The sequence below is a fragment of the Pseudophryne corroboree genome, chromosome 1 (assembly GCF_028390025.1).
Source record: "Pseudophryne corroboree isolate aPseCor3 chromosome 1, aPseCor3.hap2, whole genome shotgun sequence".
Taxonomy (NCBI): Eukaryota; Metazoa; Chordata; class Amphibia; order Anura; family Myobatrachidae; genus Pseudophryne; species Pseudophryne corroboree.
Genome location: NC_086444.1, coordinates 781,804,293 through 781,824,331, shown reverse-complemented (window position 1 = coordinate 781,824,331; position 20,039 = coordinate 781,804,293). Strand labels below are relative to the sequence as shown.

General features: G+C 46.3%; 1 long non-coding RNA gene across 1 annotated transcript; it reads left to right on the top strand.

Moving 5' to 3' along the window:
* Positions 1 to 7,876: 7,876 nt before the first annotated feature.
* On the top strand, positions 7,877 to 15,545 carry LOC134910234 (uncharacterized). Its single transcript, XR_010176150.1, has 5 exons — positions 7,877 to 8,088; positions 8,831 to 8,922; positions 13,315 to 13,456; positions 14,191 to 14,282; positions 15,414 to 15,545. It is a non-coding gene; the product is annotated as an uncharacterized LOC134910234 (long non-coding RNA).
* The last annotated feature ends 4,494 nt before the right edge of the window (positions 15,546 to 20,039 follow it).

The window sequence follows — 20,039 nt, the reverse complement described above, 5'->3', positions numbered from 1 at the left end:
TGTATGTTCTCTCTATGTAATATTTTGGACTTCGACAAGTATTAGTAATGTAGTATTACTGAGCACCACAAGACAATGAGCAGTGATACTAAGCACTGATGATACTGAGCACTGATGATAATGAGCACTGATGATACTATGGAGAACTGACACTGAGCAGCACGATGCAGCACAAGACACTCTACTAGTATTAGTGAGCAGCACAAAAGCACTCTGGAATTGTCACCCCCCAGATACCACTGTGATTGAAATGATGATGACCGATGCAGTCACAGGACACTACTACCACAGCACCCGACAGCTGCAAGATGCAGCACAAGAGAGACGCTGTACTAGTATTACTGAGCAGCACAAAAGCACTCTGGAATTGTCACCCCCCCCAGATACTACTGTGACTGGAATGATGATGACCGATGCAGTCACAGGACAATACTACCAGAGCACCCTACAGCAGCAAGATGCAGCACAAGAGCGACACTGTACTAGTATTACTGAGCAGCAATAAGCACTGATACTGAGCACTGATACTGAGATTTGACACTGAGAGAATGTAGCCACGTCCTCTCTGTACCAACTACAATGCACGAGTAAAAATGGCGGCGACGCACGGCTCTTTATATGGAATCCGAATCTTGCAAGAATCCGACAGCGGGATGATGACGTTTTGCCTCGTTATATATATATATATATATATATTATTGGGAGGGTTCCTAAGGGAGCTAATGAACGATTGGTATGTGTATATCCCAAACCACCAAACTTTTAGGAGTTAGTCACAACCATTTAGATAATAAAAAAATGTATTCATACAATTCACAACATATGAGCATAAAAAAGTTTTTGTATCATCAATCTTGCATAATGAGATTACATTTAAAAAAAAAGTATGACATATTAAAACAGTTGTACTGATAGTGTTTGATTGTGGAAGATCTTTTTTAGAAGTCTATTAGATCAGTTGATAACAACCCAATGCGTTTCGTCCTTTGGACTTCATCAGTGGTCTAGTATCTAAATGTTAAACAAAAAGTCAATACAATTTGATCTGACAAGTAGATGTACAGTAAATATCACATAACATATCAATGCATACATACCAACACATAGAGTAATAGATATTCATCATTGTGGATGTCAAATTTAGCAGATTAGTCAGTGCAGTGACAACAATATCAATGTCCAACAAATGTAGTATCTAAAAAATCATATAATTAAAAATGAGATTTTTAACAAAGTAAAAATCTCATTTAAAAAAAAAATCAAGGGCTGCTGGGTGTTGTACTTTATTTTCAGTTTCTTCACTGCAGTGTGGTCCGCTGCCGTACACTGGTGCCTGTAAAAGTGGCTACTCCCTGCTATGTAAACCTCTGGCCCAGGTACTTCCCAGGGGGGCACACCAGGCAGGTATTACATGGCTCTGTGCTGGGAAGGGGACTACAGTCATGTGCTTAGGAAGGTGGGGGTGTACTATGGTTATGTGCTGGGAGAGAACTATGGCTCTGTGCTGAGAGAGGTGATGGGGACTATTGCTTTGTGCAGGGGAGACTATGGCTATGTGCTGGGAAGAGGGGAGAATGCGTGGAAAATACGGCTATGTGCTAGAAGGGGAGACAGCTATGTGTTAGATGGACTATGGCTATGTGCTAGGTAGGACTACGGCCATGTGCTGTGGGGGAACTATGTGCTGAGAGGGGTATGGGGACTATGGTTATGTGCTGGGAGGGGGGTGGGAACTACGGATCTGTGCTGGAAGGGGGTTGGGGACAGGGATGTATCTACCTATTGACCAGGTTTGCACTCACCAGGGGAACCTCCCGAGAAGGGCTGTAATATGTAAGGGGCACTGCCACAGTGTGGGCATAATGTATAAGGGGCACTGTTACTGTGTGGCATAATGTGTATGTGGGCTACTACTGTGTAGCATAATTTGAATTGGTGGTACTATTGTGTAGTTCCACAATATCATGCTCCTTTTTGCACATGCGCCTTCACCATTTCAAATATGGGGACGGCAGCACAAGTCCCTTAGTGTGCCAGGGGCGTCCGGACCCCTAGATACACCCCTGAGTGGCAGGTGGCCGTGGCACTGCTGCAAAGTCACGCCCCCTTTTCCCAAGGTCCCGCTTTGGAAATGGTAAATGTTGGGAGGTATGGTGTGGGTGAAACAAAAAATTTATACTGTCAAATTCCATAGATTCCATAGATTTATAAATCCATGTTTTGTTTTAAATTTGTGATAGAATTCATATGCAAATAGAAGAAAAGACATACATAGATACATTATGAGTGTTCTTTCACACAAATAACCGATTTTACTTCAGATTTTTAAATACAGGGCAGCGTAGCACCTGATGTGTTTTATTGTGGAAGCGCAAGAACATCCTTAAAGACATATGTTTTACAGTGTATTTGTGGCTCAGTATCAGTCCAGCCTCAACACCTGTTTACAAACCCAATTTATTTTTTCCTCAATTAAATTCAAGCATCTATTTGGCAGATTACTAATCTTACAGTTTCACTAGGTCCATATGCTCGATCAAGTGATGTAAATAAATGGCACATGTGGGTTCAGTCTATAGGCTAAATGTAATAGGGTGCGATTTAGGAAAACATGCGATTTTTACTGCAAATTCGCACGTTTTCCGAAAATTGCAAATGTAATAGAGTTTTGAACATATACCAAAAATCGTAAGTGAAAAATCGCATCCAGATGTTTTTCCATTGAAAGCAATGAAAATCGCAAATGTAATAGGATGTGATTTTTTTTTACTTGCACACAAAACCTTACCAAAAATCGTCAGAATAATAGACCAGGGGGTATATTTACTAAGCTCCCGATTTTGACCGAGATGCCGTTTTTTCTTCAAAGTGTCATCTCGGTTAATCTCGGTCATTTACTAAACACTAATCACGGCAGTGATGAGGGCATTCGTAATTTTTTGCTAGTTCAGGTAAAAAATTACGAATGAATACACCATCGGTCAAATTACGCCTGTTTAGATATGAATCTCGGTCATTTACTAAGAAGTGCAAAGCAAAAAAACACAAAACACTGCCGTGAAAAATTACAACTCGTAAAAAAGTCCTAAAAAAAAACAGACCTGCTTTTTTTTTCCGTGATTTGAGATGCATGCAGGGATCCATGAGATCCGTGCATGTATATCAGTGGGAAGGGGTGGGAAAGTGCTTATTTTTGCCAAAAAAATTGCGTGGGGTCCCCCCTCCTAAGCATAACCAGCCTCGGGCTCTTTGAGCCGATCCTGGTTGCAGAAATATGGGGAAAAAAATGACAGGGGTTCCCCCATATTTAAGCAACCAGCATCGGGCTCTGCGCCTGGTCCTGGTCCCAAAAATACGGGGGACAAAAAGAGTAGGGGTCCCCCGTATTTTTAAAACCAGCACCGGGCTCCACTAGCTGGACAGATAATGCCACAGCCGGGGGTCACTTTTATACAGCGCCCTGCGGCCGTGGCATCAAAAATCCAACTAGTCACCCCTGGCCGGGGTACCCTGGGGGAGTGGGAACCCCTTCAATCAAGGGGTCCCCCCCCCCCAGCCACCCAAGGGCCAGGGGTGAAGCCCGAGGCTGTCCCCCCCCATCCAATGGGCTGCGGATGGGAGGGCTGATAGCCTTTGTTGTAAAATAAAAGATATTGTTTTTAGTAGCAGTACTACAAGTCCCAGCAAGCCTCCCCCGCATGCTGGTACTTGGAGAACCACAAGTACCAGCATGCGGCGGAAAAACGGGCCCGCTGGTACCTGTAGTACTACCACTAAAAAAATAGACACACACACCGTGAAAGTATAATTTTATTACATACATACACACATACATACATACTTACCTTATGTTCTCACGCAGGTCGGTCCTCTTCTCCAGTAGAATCCAAGGGCTACCTGTTGAAGAAATTCTACTCACCAGATCCATGGGTCCAGGCTCCTCGGCAAATCCAGGGTTAATCCACGTACTTGAATAAATAAAAAAAAACGGTGTCCCGACCACGAACTGAAAGGGGACCCATGTTTGCAGTGCACATGGGTCACCTTCCCACGAATGCCAGAAACCCACTTTGACTTCTGTCTAAGTGGGTTTCTTCAGCCAATCAGGGAGTGCCACGTTGTAGCACTCTCCTGATCAGCTGTGTGCTGCTGTCCTCACTGACAGGCGGCACACGGCAGTGTTACAATGTAGCGCCTATGCGCTCCATTGTAACCAATGCTGGGAACTTTCTGCTCAGCGGTGACGTCACTTTAGGTCAACCGCAGGGCAGAAAGTTCCCATCATTGGTTACAATGTAGCGCATAGGCGCTACATTGTAACACTGCCGCGTGCTGCCTGTCAGTGAGGACAGCAGCACACAGCTGATCAGGAGAGTGCTACAACGTGGCACTCCCTGATTGGCTGAAGAAACCCACTTAGACAGAAGTCAAAGTGGGTTTCTGGCATTCGTGGGAAGGTGACCCATGTGCAAACATGGGTCCCCTTTCAGTTCGTGGTCGGGACACCGTTTTTTTTTATTTATTCAAGTACGTGGATTAACCCTGGATTTGCCGAGGAGCCTGGACCCATGGATCTGGTGAGTAGAATTTCTTCAACAGGTAGCCCTTGGATTCTACTGGAGAAGAGGACCGACCTGCGTGAGAACATAAGGTAAGTATGTATGTATGTGTGTATGTATGTAATAAAATTATACTTTCACGGTGTGTGTGTCTTGTGTTTTTTTGGGTATTTTTTTAGTGGTAGTACTACAGGTACCAGCGGGCCCGTTTTTCCGCCGCATGCTGGTACTTGTGGTTCTCCAAGTACCAGCATGCGGGGGAGGCTTGCTGGGACTTGTAGTACTGCTACTAAAAACAATATCTTTTCATTATCACAAATGGCTATCAGCCTCCCCATCCGCAGCCCATTGGATGGGGGGGGACAGCCTCGGGCTTCACCCCTGGCCCTTGGGTGGCTGGGGGGGGGGGACCCCTTGATTGAAGGGGTCCCCACTCCCCCAGGGTACCCCGGCCAGGGGTGACTAGTTGGATTTTTGATGCCACGGCCGCAGGGCACTGTATAAAAGTGACCCCCGGCTGTGGCATTATCTGTCCAGCTAGTGGAGCCCGGTGCTGGTTTTAAAAATACGGGGGACCCCTACTCTTTTTGTCCCCCGTATTTTTGGAACCAGGACCAGGCGCAGAGCCCGATGCTGGTTGCTTAAATATGGGGGAACCCCTGTCAATTTTTTCCCCATATTTCTGCAACCAGGATCGGCTCAAAGAGCCCGAGGCTGGTTATGCTTAGGAGGGGGGACCCCACGCATTTTTTTGGGGGATTTTACATTGTTTAATTAAAAAAAAAAAAAATAAGAACCCCAGCACGGATCACACAGATCCGGCCGAGATTGATTGTAAAAAAAAACGGCAGTGTTTTGCTAATCACTGCCGTAAAAATAGGTAAAAAAAAACGAATGACATCGACATCGGAAGCCAAGAAAAATACGAATACGACAGCTTAGTAAATCCATCGTAATCAATTCAAAAAGTTGCAGTTTTACACTGTCGATGTCATTCGTGATTGAACTTTGACCTATTTTCGGAAATTACGAATCTTAGTAAATATACCCCCAGGTTTAGACTAGCAATTTTTGGTGAAGCATGCACTGATCAGTGAGAGCCGTACATGCTTCTGTATAGAACAGTAAAGAAAGTGTTAAAAAAAAAAAACTACGTGCAGACCCCCCCTAAAAGCATAACCAGCCTCGGGCTCTTTGAGCCAGTCCTGGTTACAAAAATACTGGGGAAAAATTGACTGGGGATTCCCGTATTTACGCTACCAGCACCGTGCTCTTGGACCGGTCCTGGTTACAAAAATATGGGGGACAAAAGACGTAGGGGTTCCCCATATTTTTAAAACCAGCATGGGCTCCACTAGCCAGGGAGGTGATGATGCAGCCGGGGGATACATTTATATAGGTCCTTGCAGCCGCAGCATCACTCCTCCCAACTAGTCATCCCTGGCCGGGGTTCCCTGGGGGAGTGGGGACCCCTTAAATCAAGGGGTCCCCCCCTCCAGACACCCAAGGGCCAGGGGTGAAAAGGAAAAAATATTGTCATTGTTGTGGAACTACATGTCCCACCAAGCCTTCCCCACTTGCTGGTACTTGGAAAACCACAAGTACCAACATGTGGGGAATAAACAGGCCCGCTGGTACCTGTAGTTCCACAACAAAAGAAATACCCAAATAAAAATACAAGACACACACCATGAATGTACAACTTTAATACACATACATGCACACTTACACACTCATTCATACTTACCTACATCCCACGCTGCCATTCACATCCCCTTCTCCAGTAGAATCCAATCGGGTACCTGTAAAAAAAAAAAAAAAAAAATATATATATATATATATATATATATATATATATAGAAAGTACTGGTCCGGCACTCAATAGTGGACAGCTAATAGTAAAAAGCGCTCCGGTGCCCTCCAACCAGACTTACAGCCTGTATATACGGGAGAATTGAAATAAGGCGGCACTCAGGAGACTTGAACGTGGTGAAACCAACAGGTGCTTTAGTCAATGTTTCGGGGATCGTGACCCCGTCTTCAGGACGCACACAGTGATACAATGTGATAACAAACATTAAATACCTTACCTGGCGCCTCTCCGGCCGTCCTCGCTGTGCCGCTTGGCAGCTTCCGGGATCCCGGCTTCCGGACTCCAATGCGGTCACATGACCGGAAGCCCGCTCACCAGGCTGTCATCCGGGGGCATGGGGGATCGTTGCCAGGATACGCCTGTCAACAATAACAATGCACATCACGTGAAATACAAAATGCAAAGTAAAGTGCAACAGGTATATACTTCTAAGACAGGCTAGTGCATTCACTGCCTGAACAATCAAATGTGGCTGGTGCATAACATAGTTATACGATATAAATGTGCACTATATAATAATGATATAAAAACTGCAGTGAAACAAACAACCATAAAAAGATTAAAAACAAGAAATTTAGCAGCACAGCGTCGCACAATTAGGCTGAAACCCTTTCTAATGAGAAAAAACCAAAAGGTCTGTATTTCAGCCTCAGTAGTTCCTACCATCTCTAGCACATATTACACGTTTACACTAAAGACAATAATATGAATCCAATCTCTATACAATCATTAACTTATGGTCGTAGGTCAATAGAGACCAGATCATTAAACCTATGTACTATTGTCATAAGAACCTCAAACAGATGTACTGTACTTATGTGGAAAAAATGCATGACTCTATTAATACAGTCCCTTAAATTAAATTACTCATACCGAGAGATTCATTCAAACCTCAGGGACTGAGTGTGTTGAGGGTCAGAAATTGAATCCATCTGGTTTCCAGTTGTAATAAATGTTATAACTGGAAACCAGATGGATTCTGACCCTCAACACACTCAGTCCCAGAGGTTTGAATGAATCTCTCGGTATGAGTAATTTCATTTAAGGGACTGTATTAATAGAGTCATGCATTTTTTCCACATAAGTACAGTACATCTGTTTGAGGTTCTTATGACAATAGTACATAGGTTTAATGATCTGGTCTCTATTAACCTACGACCATAAGTTAATGATTGTATAGAGATTGGATTCATATTATTGTCTTTAGTGTAAACGTGTAATATGTGCTAGGGATGGTAGGAACTACTGAGGCTGAAATACAGACCTTTTGGTTTTTTCGCATTAGAAAGGGTTTCAGCCTAATTGTGCGACGCGGTGCTGCTAAATTTCTTGTTTTTAATCTTTTTATGGTTGTTTGTTTCACTGCAGTTTTTATATCATTATTATATAGTGCACATTTATATCGTATAACTATGTTATGCACCAGCCACATTTGACTGTCTTAGAAGTATATACCTGTTGCACTTTACTTTGCATTTTGTATTTCACGTGATGTGCATTGTTATTGTTGACAGGCATATCCTGGCAACGATCCCCCACGCCCCCGGATGACAGCCTGGTGAGCGGGCTTCCGATCATGTGACCGCATTGGAGTCCGGATGCAGGGATCCCGGAAGCTGCCCGGCGGCGCGGCGAGGACGGCCGGAGAGGCGCCAGGTAAGGTATTTGATGTTTGTTATCACATTGTATCACTGTGTGTGTCCTGAAGACGGGGTCACGATCCCCGAAACGTTGACTAAAGCACCTGTTGGTTTCACCACATTCAAGTCTCCTGAGTGCCGCCTTATTTCAATTCTCCCGTATATATATATATATATATATATATATATATATATATGTATACTTACAAACAATCCAGTGAAGCTAGGTCCTCTTTCTTCCACGTAGCATCCCAGGGGTTAAAAAACTAAAAAAACTAAAAATGCGGTCCAACAAACTAAAGGGGTTCCATGTTTACACATAGAACCCCTTTCCCGAATGCCGGGACCCCCCGTGACTCCTGTCACTAGAGGACCTGGCAGCCAATCAGGGAGCGCCACGTCATAGCGCTCTCCTGATTGCCTGTGCACTACTGGCCTGTCAATCAGGCGGAGCACACCAACTATAATGGAAGATTGCGGGTTGACTAGTTGGGGAGAGTGAAGCTGCGGCCGCAGAGACATATAATGTCGGCTGCGGCATTACCTCCCTGGCTAGTGGAGCCCGGTGCTGGCATACTGGCTGGCAGTCATTCATACTGAACACCTTTCCACATAGTCCTGTTCCCCCCTAATATAGCATTGTACCCCTCTCACCCACCCCACCCCCACAACTCTTTTTATTTAAACTCATTTTATTTTTTACTTTTGTTTCATTTTCTTGTACTGATTACATTGGAATTGTGACCGATGACATCCAGACCGCCGAGAAGGTGATGGAAACCGGAGGAAAATTTGCCCCCGTGGACGGTGAAGCTGCTGGCAAATGACCACTATGTCTGGACCTGCAAAAGTAGGTGAACAGGCAGACTCCCGAACCTCTAAAGAACTCTCAATGCTGGTGGAGAGATCTGGGGTATTGCAGCAAATGGCAAAGCCCCTTGGCTTTGTGCCAAAACCTATGTCAAGAGAAAAACTGGGGTTTTCTGGTGAACTGCACGGGGACAGTTTCCGGATGATTGAGTGACAGTCAATAGGTCGACACCATATTGTCAACATGCATTAGATCAACAGGAACAAAAGGTCAAAAGTTACAAAAGGCAGACAGATGAAAGGTCAGCAGTACTAATGGTCGACAGGTACAAAATGTCAACATTTCATTTGTTCCACCTTTTTCATCATTTACCATCCACGTGGACTACGATGACGAATAGTAACCTGTGATGAGTGCAGTGGAAGTGGAGTGAGTCACTTTTTCCAAAGCATGGCGACCGAAGCAAGCTCGTGAGAGTGTATTTCCACTAATTTGGCTTAGAAATCATTAAATATCCAAAATGACATACAAGAAAATGGTGTGCTGACCATTTCAATGTCAACCTTTTGCACACGCCGACCTTTTGCGTTTTCTACCTTTTCCACGTCGATTTTTTCATTGTTCATTTTGCCTCAGAATTCTATTAACAAAATTTACTTGGTGCTGCACCTTCCTGACTGGTAAATAAGCACATTACCAGAAGGGTGATATTTCAGTCTTTTTTCATATTCTTGCACATTAAGCACCACAGCACTTTTTTTGCAATTTTCTTGCACTTTTTGCATGTAAGCACAGTGTCACTTTATATTACGAGCAAGTGCACTTTACTGATACATTTTCTCCATCCTCTACATTCGTGAAATACCACATAATGGCCCTATTTCTGAGTTGATCGCAGCAGCAATTTTGTTAGCAGTTGGGCAAAACCATGGGGGTAATTCCAAGTTGATCGCAGCAGGACATTTTTTAGCAGTTGGGCAAAACCATGTGCACTGCAGGGGAGGCAGATATAACATGTGCAGAGAGAGTTAGATTTGGGTGTGGTGTGTTCAATCTGCAATCTAAATTGCAGTGTAAGAATAAAACAGCCAGTATTTACCCTGCACAGAAACAAAATAACCCACCCAAATCAAACTCTCTCTGCAAATGTTATATCTGCCCCCCCTGCAGTGCACATGGTTTTGCCCAACTGCTAAAAAATTTCCTGCTGCGATCAACTTGGAATTACCCCCCATGTGCACTGCAGGGCATGCAGATATAACATGTGCAGAGATAGTTAGATTTGGGTGTGGTGTGTTCAATCTGCAATCTAAATTGCAGTGTAAAAATAAAGCAGACAGTATTTACCCTGCACAGAAACAAAATAATCCACCCAAATCTAACTCTCTCTCTGCACATGTTATATCTGTCTCCCCTGCAGTACACATGGTTTTGCCCAACTGCTAACAAAGTTCCTGCTGCGATCAACTCAGAATTACCCCCAACATCTGGACGGATATGAGAAGAGGAGAATATTAAGGAAGAAAAACTGCCTTAAAGATATCTCCTACAAGCCAACAGTCTTTGTTTGTCTGGTACGCACATTTGGTTGTTATTTGAGAACACTTTGAGTAGTCACATTTTGATTTTGAACACTGAAAGTGCAGCTGATTAACCATCAAAAACATATATATATAAATGAAAAGTGGAAACAGCAGAGATAACCCATAACAAGGTAAATAGTAAGCTGTAAAATAAAACTGAAAAGCAGAATATATCTATTCACAGAAGGAAATATGGCTAGTTTAATTTCATGACATTTCTTGATACCACAAAATTCCTAGACGAGAGGAAGGGTGTCTTACAGCTTACGATTTACCTTGTTATGGGTTATCTCTGCTGTTTCCGCTTTTCAATTTAAAAAAAAAAAAAAAATATATATATATATATATATATATATATATATATATATATTATAATTATAAGGGCACGGTCGTGCCCTTATATTAAGGCTGAATCGAACAAACGGAATTCTCAGGGCAAAATAATAAAAAATGAGGAATTGGGAGTAACCTAAAGTTCCAACTGTCAGTTTTTTTCTGCTACTTCCTTGTTGGCATTTTGACAACGTTTTCCCATATAGTGAATGAGAATTTTTTTGGGAAGGCATAACTCAGGATAGAGGACAAAGAAAGACTTGGGGTTTGTTTTATTAGATAGAGTATGCCCCGGTGTAGTGCCTTTTGGGGTTGTGGTTTTTCAGAAAGTTATATTTTTTTTTAATTAAGTAAAATATGCCCCATTATAAAGATAGGGCTTTTCAATTTGTTGCGGCTGCGCAGTGGCCGCCAGCAGGGGGTGTACAGAGAGTAGCTGTAGTAACCTATACACTGGCAGTTGGGCACGAGGAGAGGGAAGGAGTCACGTGGAGCTGCAGGAGGACAGCCAGCAGTTCCCGGCGTGTGAGGCTGTCACTGAGGTCCATGAAGTGGGAGGAGATCGCTGGAGCTGCACACCGCTGGGTGAGTATTGTCAGGCAGCCCCCCACTGTGTACCCTGCTTCTTTTCCCCGCGTGTCTGGCCACCCTCCCCTCCCGGCCGTGCCCTCCCTCCCGCTGTGTGCGCGGCCGCCAGCCCCTGGTGGCTGCCTGCGACTCCTCTGCCTGTGGTGCCGTGGGCTGCCCGCTGCTGTCGCTCCTGACGGGGTGCCGCTGGCAGTGTCCCCCTGCTGTGTTTCTCCCCCCCCCGTCCTCCCCGCTGTGTTTCTTCCCCCCCCCGTCCTCCCTGCTGTGTTTCTTCCCCCCCCCGTCCTCCCTGTCCTCCCTGCTGTGTTTCTTCCCCCCCCCGTCCTCCCTGCTGTGTTTCTTCCCCCCCCCGTCCTCCCTGCTGTGTTTCTTTCCCCCCCGTCCTCCCTGCTGTGTTTCTTCCCCCCCCCCGTCCTCCCTGCTGTGTTTCTTCCCCCCCCGTCCTCCCTGCTGTGTTTCTCCCCCCCCCCGTCCTCCCTGCTGTGTTTCTTCCCCCCCGCTGTGTTTCTTTCCCCCCCCCGCTGTGTTTCTTCCCCCCCCCCGTCCTCCCTGCTGTGTTTCTTTCCCCCCCGCCCTCCCTCCCTGCTGTGCTTTTTTCCCCCCCCGCCCTCCCTCCCTGCTGTGTTTCTTCCCCCCCCCCGTCCTCCCTGCTGTGTTTCTCCCCCCCCCCCCGTTCTCCCTGCTGTGTTTCTTCCCCCCCCCCCCGTCCTCCCTGCTGTGTTTCTTCCCCCCCGTCCTCCCTGCTGTGTTTCTTCCCCCCCCGCTGTGTTTCTTTCCCCCCCCCGCTGTATTTCTTCCCCCCCCGCTGTATTTCTTCCCCCCCCGTCCTCCCTGCTGTGTTTCTTCCCCCCCCGTCCTCCCTGCTGTGTTTCTTCCCCCCCCCGTCCTCCCTGCTGTGTTTCTTCCCCCCCGTCCTCCCTGCTGTGTTTCTCCCCCCCCGCTGTGTTTCTTTCCCCCCCCGCAGTGTTTCTCCCCCCATATCCTCCCTGCTGTGTTTCTTTCCCCCCCGCCCTCCCTCCCTGCTGTGCTTCTTTCCCCCCCCACCCTCCCTCCCTGCTGTGTTTCCCCCCCCGTCCTCCCTGCTGTGTTTCTCCCCCCCCCGTCCTCCCTGCTCTGTTTCTCCCCCCCCCGTCCTCCCTGCGTGTTTCTTCCCCCCCCGCTGTGTTTCTTCCCCCCCCCGCTGTGTTTCTTCCCCCCCGTCCTCCCTGCTGTGTTTCTCCCCCCCCCGTCCTCCCTGCTGTGTTTCTTCCCCCCCGTCCTCCCTGCTGTGTTTCTTCCCCCCCCCCATCCTCCCTGCTGTGTTTATTCCCCCCCCCCCCGTCCTCCCTGCTGTGTTATAAATGTTATAACTGGAAACCAGATGGATTCTGACCCTCAACACACTCAGTCCCAGAGGATTGAATGAATCTCTCGGTATGAGTAATTTCATTTAAGGGACTGTATTAATAGAGTCATGCATTCTTTCCACATAAGTACAGTACATCTGTTTGAGGTTCTTATGACAATAGTACATAGGTTTAATGATCTGGTCTCTATTAACCTACGACCATAAGTTAATGATTATATAGAGATTGGATTCATATTATTGTCTTTAGTGTAAACGTGTAATATGTGCTAGAGATGGTAGGAACTACTGAGGCTGAAATACAGACCTTTTGGTTTTTTCGCATTAGAAAGGGTTTCAGCCTAATTGTGCGACGCTGTGCTGCTAAATTTCTTGTTTTTAATCTTTTTATGGTTGTTTGTTTCACTGCAGTTTTTATATCATTATTATATAGTGCACATTTATATCGTATAACTATGTTATGCACCAGCCACATTTGATTGTTCAGGCAGTGAATGCACTAGCCTGTCTTAGAAGTATATACCTGTTGCACTTTACTTTGCATTTTGTATTTCACGTGATGTGCATTGTTATTGTTGACAGGCATATCCTGGCAACGATCCCCCACGCCCCCGGATGACAGCCAGGTGAGCGGGCTTCCGATCATGTGACCGCATTGGAGTCCGGATGCCGGGATCCCGGAAGCTGCCCGGCGGCGCGGCGAAGACGGCCGGAGAGGCGCCAGGTAAGGTATTTGATGTTTGTTATCACATTGTATCACTGTGTGTGTCCTAAAGACGGGGTCACGATCCCCGAAACGTTGACTAAAGCACCTGTTGGATTCACCACGTTCAAGTCTCCTGAGTGCCGCCTTATTTCAATTCTCCCGTATATATATATATATATATATATATATATGTATACTTACAAACAATCCAGTGAAGCTTGGTCCTCTTTCTTCCATGTAGCATCCCAGGGGTTAAAAAAATAAAAAAACGAAAAATGCGGTCCAACAAACTAAAGGGGTTCCATGTTTACACATAGAACCCCTTTCCCGAATGCCGGGACCCCCCGTGACTCCTGTCACTAGAGGACCTGGCAGCCAATCAGGGAGTGCCACGTTATAGCGCTCTCCTGATTGCCTGTGCGCTACTGGCCTGTTAATCAGGCGGAGCACACCAACTATAATGGAAGATTGCGTCGTGACTAGTTGGGGAGAGTGAAGCTGCGGCCGCAGAGACATATAATGTCGGCTGCGGCATTACCTCCCTGGCTAGTGGAGCCCGGTGCTGGCATACTGGCTGGCAGTCATTCATACTGAACCCCTTTCCACATAGTCCTGTTCCCCCCTAATATAGCATTGCACCCCTCTCACCCACCCCACCCCCACAACTCTTTTTATTTAAACTCATTTTATTTTTTACTTCTGTTTTATTTTCTTGTACTGATTACATTGGAATTGTGACCGATGACATCCAGACCGCCGAGAAGGTGATGGAAACCGGAGGAAAATTTGCCCCCGTGGACGGTGAAGCTGCTGGCAAATGACCACTATGTCTGGACCTGCAAAAGTAGGTGAACAGGCAGACTCCCGAACCTCTAAAGAACTCTCAATGCTGGTGGAGAGATCTGGGGTATTGCAGCAAATGGCAAAGCCCCTTGGCTTTGTGCCAAAACCTATGCCAAGAGAAAAACAGGGGTTTTCTGGTGAACTGCCCGGGGACAGTTTCCGGATGATTGAGTGACAGTCAATAGGTCGACACCATATTGTCAACATACATTAGATCAACAGGAACAAAAGGTCAAACGTTACAAAAGGCAGACAGATGAAAGGTCAGCAGTACTAATGGTCGACAGGTACAAAATGTCAACATTTCATTTGTTCCACCTTTTTCATCATTTACCATCCACGTGGACTACGATGACGAATAGTAACCTGTGATGAGTGCAGTGGAAGTGGAGTGAGTCACTTTTTCCAAAGCATGGCGACCGAAGCAAGCTCGTGAGAGTGTATTTCCACTAATTTGGCTTAGAAATCATTAAATATCCAAAATGACATACAAGAAAATGGTGTGCTGACCATTTCAATGTCAACCTTTTGCACACGCCGACCTTTTGCGTTTTCTACCTTTTCCACGTCGATTTTTTCATTGTTCATTTTGCCTCAGAATTCTATTAACAAAATTTACTTGGTGCTGCACCTTCCTGACTGGTAAATAAGCACATTACCAGAAGGGTGATATTTCAGTCTTTTTTCATATTCTTGCACATTAAGCACCACAGCACTTTTTTTGCAATTTTCTTGCACTTTTTGCATGTAAGCACAGTGTCACTTTATATTACGAGCAAGTGCACTTTACTGATACATTTTCTCCATCCTCTACATTCGTGAAATACCACATAATGGCCCTATTTCTGAGTTGATCGCAGCAGCAATTTTGTTAGCAGTTGGGCAAAACCATGGGGGTAATTCCAAGTTGATCGCAGCAGGACATTTTTTAGCAGTTGGGCAAAACCATGTGCACTGCAGGGGAGGCAGATATAACATGTGCAGAGAGAGTTAGATTTGGGTGTGGTGTGTTCAATCTGCAATCTAAATTGCAGTGTAAAAATAAAGCAGACAGTATTTACCCTGCACAGAAACAAAATAATCCACCCAAATCTAACTCTCTCTGCACATGTTATATCTGTCTCCCCTGCAGTACACATGGTTTTGCCCAACTGCTAACAAAGTTCCTGCTGCGATCAACTCAGAATTACCCCCAACATCTGGACGGATATGAGAAGAGGAGAATATTAAGGAAGAAAAACTGCCTTAAAGATATCTCCTACAAGCCAACAGTCTTTGTTTGTCTGGTACGCACATTTGGTTGTTATTTGAGGACACTTTGAGTAGTCACATTTTGATTTTGAACACTGAAAGCGCAGCTGATTAACCATCAAAAACATATATATATATATATAAATGAAAAGTGGAAACAGCAGAGATAACCCATAACAAGGTAAATAGTAAGCTGTAAAATAAAACTGAAAAGCGGAATATATCTATTCACAGAAGGAAATATGGCTAGTTTAATTTCATGACATTTCTTGATACCACAAAATTCCTAGACGAGAGGAAGGGTGTCTTACAGCTTACGATTTACCTTGTTATGGGTTATCTCTGCTGTTTCCGCTTTTCAATTTAAAAAAAAAAATATATATATATATATATATATATATATATATATATTATAATTATAAGGGCACGGTCGTGCCCTTATATTAAGGCTGAATCGAACAAACGGAATTCTCCCATAGGGAACTTCTGAGAAGGTGGCATGGTGTTTGAGGGGCTACACCTCAAAACTGATTGGACGTACTGAGCTGAAATTTGGCATGGGAGCGTAGAATCGTCTCCTGGTGCTGCATGCCAAATTTCAGGGCACAATAATAAAAAATGAGGAATTGGGAGTAACCTAAAGTTCCAACTGTCAGTTTTTTTCTGCTACTTCCTTGTTGGCATTTTGACAACGTTTTCCCATATAGTGAATGAGAATTTTTTTGGGAAGGCATAACTCAGGATAGAGGACAAAGAAAGACTTGGGGTTTGTTTTATTAGATAGAGTATGCCCCAGTGTAGTGCCTTTTGGGGTTGTGGTTTTTCAGAAAGTTATATTTTTTTTTAATTAAGTAAAATATGCCCCATTATAAAGATAGGGCTTTTCAATTTGTTGCGGCTGCGCAGTGGCCGCCAGCAGGGGGTGTACAGAGAGTAGCTGTAGTAACCTAGACACTGGCAGTTGGGCACGAGGAGAGGGAAGGAGTCACGTGGAGCTGCAGGAGGACAGCCAGCGGTTCCTGGCGTGTGAGGCTGTCACTGAGGTCCATGAAGCGGGAGGAGATCGCCGGAGCTGCACACCGCTGGGAGAGTATTGTCAGGCAGCCCCCCACTGTGTACCCTGCTTCTTTTCCCTGCGTGTCTGGCCACCCTCCCCTCCCGGCCGTGCCCTCCCTCCCGCTGTGTGTGCGGCCGCCAGCCCCTGGTGGCTGCCTGCGACTCCTCTGCCTGTGGTGCCGTGGGCTGCCCGCTGCTGTCGCTCCTGACGGGGTGCCGCTGGCAGTGTCCCCCTGCTGTGTTTCTCCCCCCCCCGTCCTCCCTGCTGTGTTTCTTCCCCCCCCGTCCTCCCTGCTGTGTTTCTCCCCCCCCCCCGTCCTCCCTGTCCTCCCTGCTGTGTTTCTTCCCCCCCCCCATCCTCCCTGCTGTGTTTCTTCCCCCCCCGTCCTCCCTGCTGTGTTTCCCCCCCCCCCGTCCTCCCTGCTGTGTTTCTTCCCCCCCCCCGTCCTCCCTGCTGTGTTTCTCCCCCCCCGTCCTCCCTGCTGTGTTTCTCCCCCCCCCGTCCTCCCTGCTGTGTTTCTTCCCCCCGCTGTGTTTCTTTCCCCCCCGCTGTGTTTCTCCCCCCCCCGTCCTCCCTGCTGTGTTTCTTCCCCCCCGCCCTCCCTCCCTGCTGTGCTTCTCCCCCCCCCCCACCCTCCCTCCCTGCTGTGTTTCTTCCCCCCCGTCCTCCCTGCTGTGTTTCTTCCCCCCCGTCCTCCCTGCTGTGTTTCTTCCCCCCCCCGTCCTCCCTGCTGTGTTTCTCCCCCCCCGCTGTGTTTCTTTCCCCCCCCGCAGTGTTTCTTCCCCCCCATCCTCCCTGCTGTGTTTCTTTCCCCCCCGCCCTCCCTCCCTGCTGTGCTTCTTCCCCCCCCCACCCTCCCTCCCTGCTGTGTTTCCCCCCCCTCCTCCCTGCTGTGTTTCTTTCCCCCCCGTCCTCCCTGCTGTGTTTCTCCCCCCCCCGTCCTCCCTGCTGTGTTTCTTCCCCCCCCGTCCTCCCTGCTGTGTTTCTTCCCCCCCCGTCCTCCCTGCTGTGTTTCTCCCCCCCCCGCTGTGTTTCTTTCCCCCCCGCTGTGTTTCTTCCCCCCCGTCCTCCCTGCTGTGTTTCTTCCCCCCCCCCGTCCTCCCTGCTGTGTTTCTTCCCCCCCGTCCTCCCTGCTGTGTTTCTCCCCCCCCCCCCCCCGTCCTCCCTGCTGTGTTTCTTCCCCCCCCCCCCCCGTCCTCCCTGCTGTGTTATAAATGTTATAACTGGAAACCAGATGGATTCTGACCCTCAACACACTCAGTCCCAGAGGTTTGAATGAATCTCTCGGTATGAGTAATTTCATTTAAGGGACTGTATTAATAGAGTCATGCATTCTTTCCACATAAGTACAGTACATCTGTTTGAGGTTCTTATGACAATAGTACATAGGTTTAATGATCTGGTCTCTATTAACCTACGACCATAAGTTAATGATTATATAGAGATTGGATTCATATTATTGTCTTTAGTGTAAACGTGTAATATGTGCTAGAGATGGTAGGAACTACTGAGGCTGAAATACAGACCTTTTGGTTTTTTCGCATTAGAAAGGGTTTCAGCCTAATTGTGCGACGCTGTGCTGCTAAATTTCTTGTTTTTAATCTTTTTATGGTTGTTTGTTTCACTGCAGTTTTTATATCATTATTATATAGTGCACATTTATATCGTATAACTATGTTATGCACCAGCCACATTTGATTGTTCAGGCAGTGAATGCACTAGCCTGTCTTAGAAGTATATACCTGTTGCACTTTACTTTGCATTTTGTATTTCACGTGATGTGCATTGTTATTGTTGACAGGCATATCCTGGCAACGATCCCCCACGCCCCCGGATGACAGCCTGGTGAGCGGGCTTCCGATCATGTGACCGCATTGGAGTCCGGATGCCGGGATCCCGGAAGCTGCCCGGCGGCGCGGCGAGGACGGCCGGAGAGGCGCCAGGTAAGGTATTTGATGTTTGTTATCACATTGTATCACTGTGTGTGTCCTGAAGACGGGGTCACGATCCCCGAAACGTTGACTAAAGCACCTGTTGGATTCACCACGTTCAAGTCTCCTGAGTGCCGCCTTATTTCAATTCTCCCGTATATATATATATATATATATATATATATATGTGTGTATACTTACAAACAATCCAGTGAAGCTTGGTCCTCTTTCTTCCATGTAGCATCCCAGGGGTTAAAAAAAAAAAAAAAACGAAAAATGCGGTCCAACAAACTAAAGGGGTTCCATGTTTACACATAGAACCCCTTTCCCGAATGCCGGGACCCCCCGTGACTCCTGTCACTAGAGGACCTGGCAGCCAATCAGGGAGCGCCACGTTATAGCGCTCTCCTGATTGCCTGTGCGCTACTGGCCTGTTAATCAGGCGGAGCACACCAACTATAATGGAAGATTGCGTGGTGACTAGTTGGGGAGAGTGAAGCTGCGGCCGCAGAGACATATAATGTCGGCTGCGGCATTACCTCCCTGGCTAGTGGAGCCCGGTGCTGGCATACTGGCTGGCAGTCATTCATACTGAACCCCTTTCCACATAGTCCTGTTCCCCCCTAATATAGCATTGCACCCCTCTCACCCACCCCACCCCCACAACTCTTTTTATTTAAACTCATTTTATTTTTTACTTCTGTTTTATTTTCTTGTACTGATTACATTGGAATTGTGACCGATGACATCCAGACCGCCGAGAAGGTGATGGAAACCGGAGGAAAATTTGCCCCCGTGGACGGTGAAGCTGCTGGCAAATGACCACTATGTCTGGACCTGCAAAAGTAGGTGAACAGGCAGACTCCCGAACCTCTAAAGAACTCTCAATGCTGGTGGAGAGATCTGGGGTATTGCAGCAAATGGCAAAGCCCCTTGGCTTTGTGCCAAAACCTATGCCAAGAGAAAAACAGGGGTTTTCTGGTGAACTGCCCGGGGACAGTTTCCGGATGATTGAGTGACAGTCAATAGGTCGACACCATATTGTCAACATACATTAGATCAACAGGAACAAAAGGTCAAAAGTTACAAAAGGCAGACAGATGAAAGGTCAGCAGTACTAATGGTCGACAGGTACAAAATGTCAACATTTCATTTGTTCCACCTTTTTCATCATTTACCATCCACGTGGACTACGATGACGAATAGTAACCTGTGATGAGTGCAGTGGAAGTGGAGTGAGTCACTTTTTCCAAAGCATGGCGACCGAAGCAAGCTCGTGAGAGTGTATTTCCACTAATTTGGCTTAGAAATCATTAAATATCCAAAATGACATACAAGAAAATGGTGTGCTGACCATTTCAATGTCAACCTTTTGCACACGCCGACCTTTTGCGTTTTCTACCTTTTCCACGTCGATTTTTTCATTGTTCATTTTGCCTCAGAATTCTATTAACAAAATTTACTTGGTGCTGCACCTTCCTGACTGGTAAATAAGCACATTACCAGAAGGGTGATATTT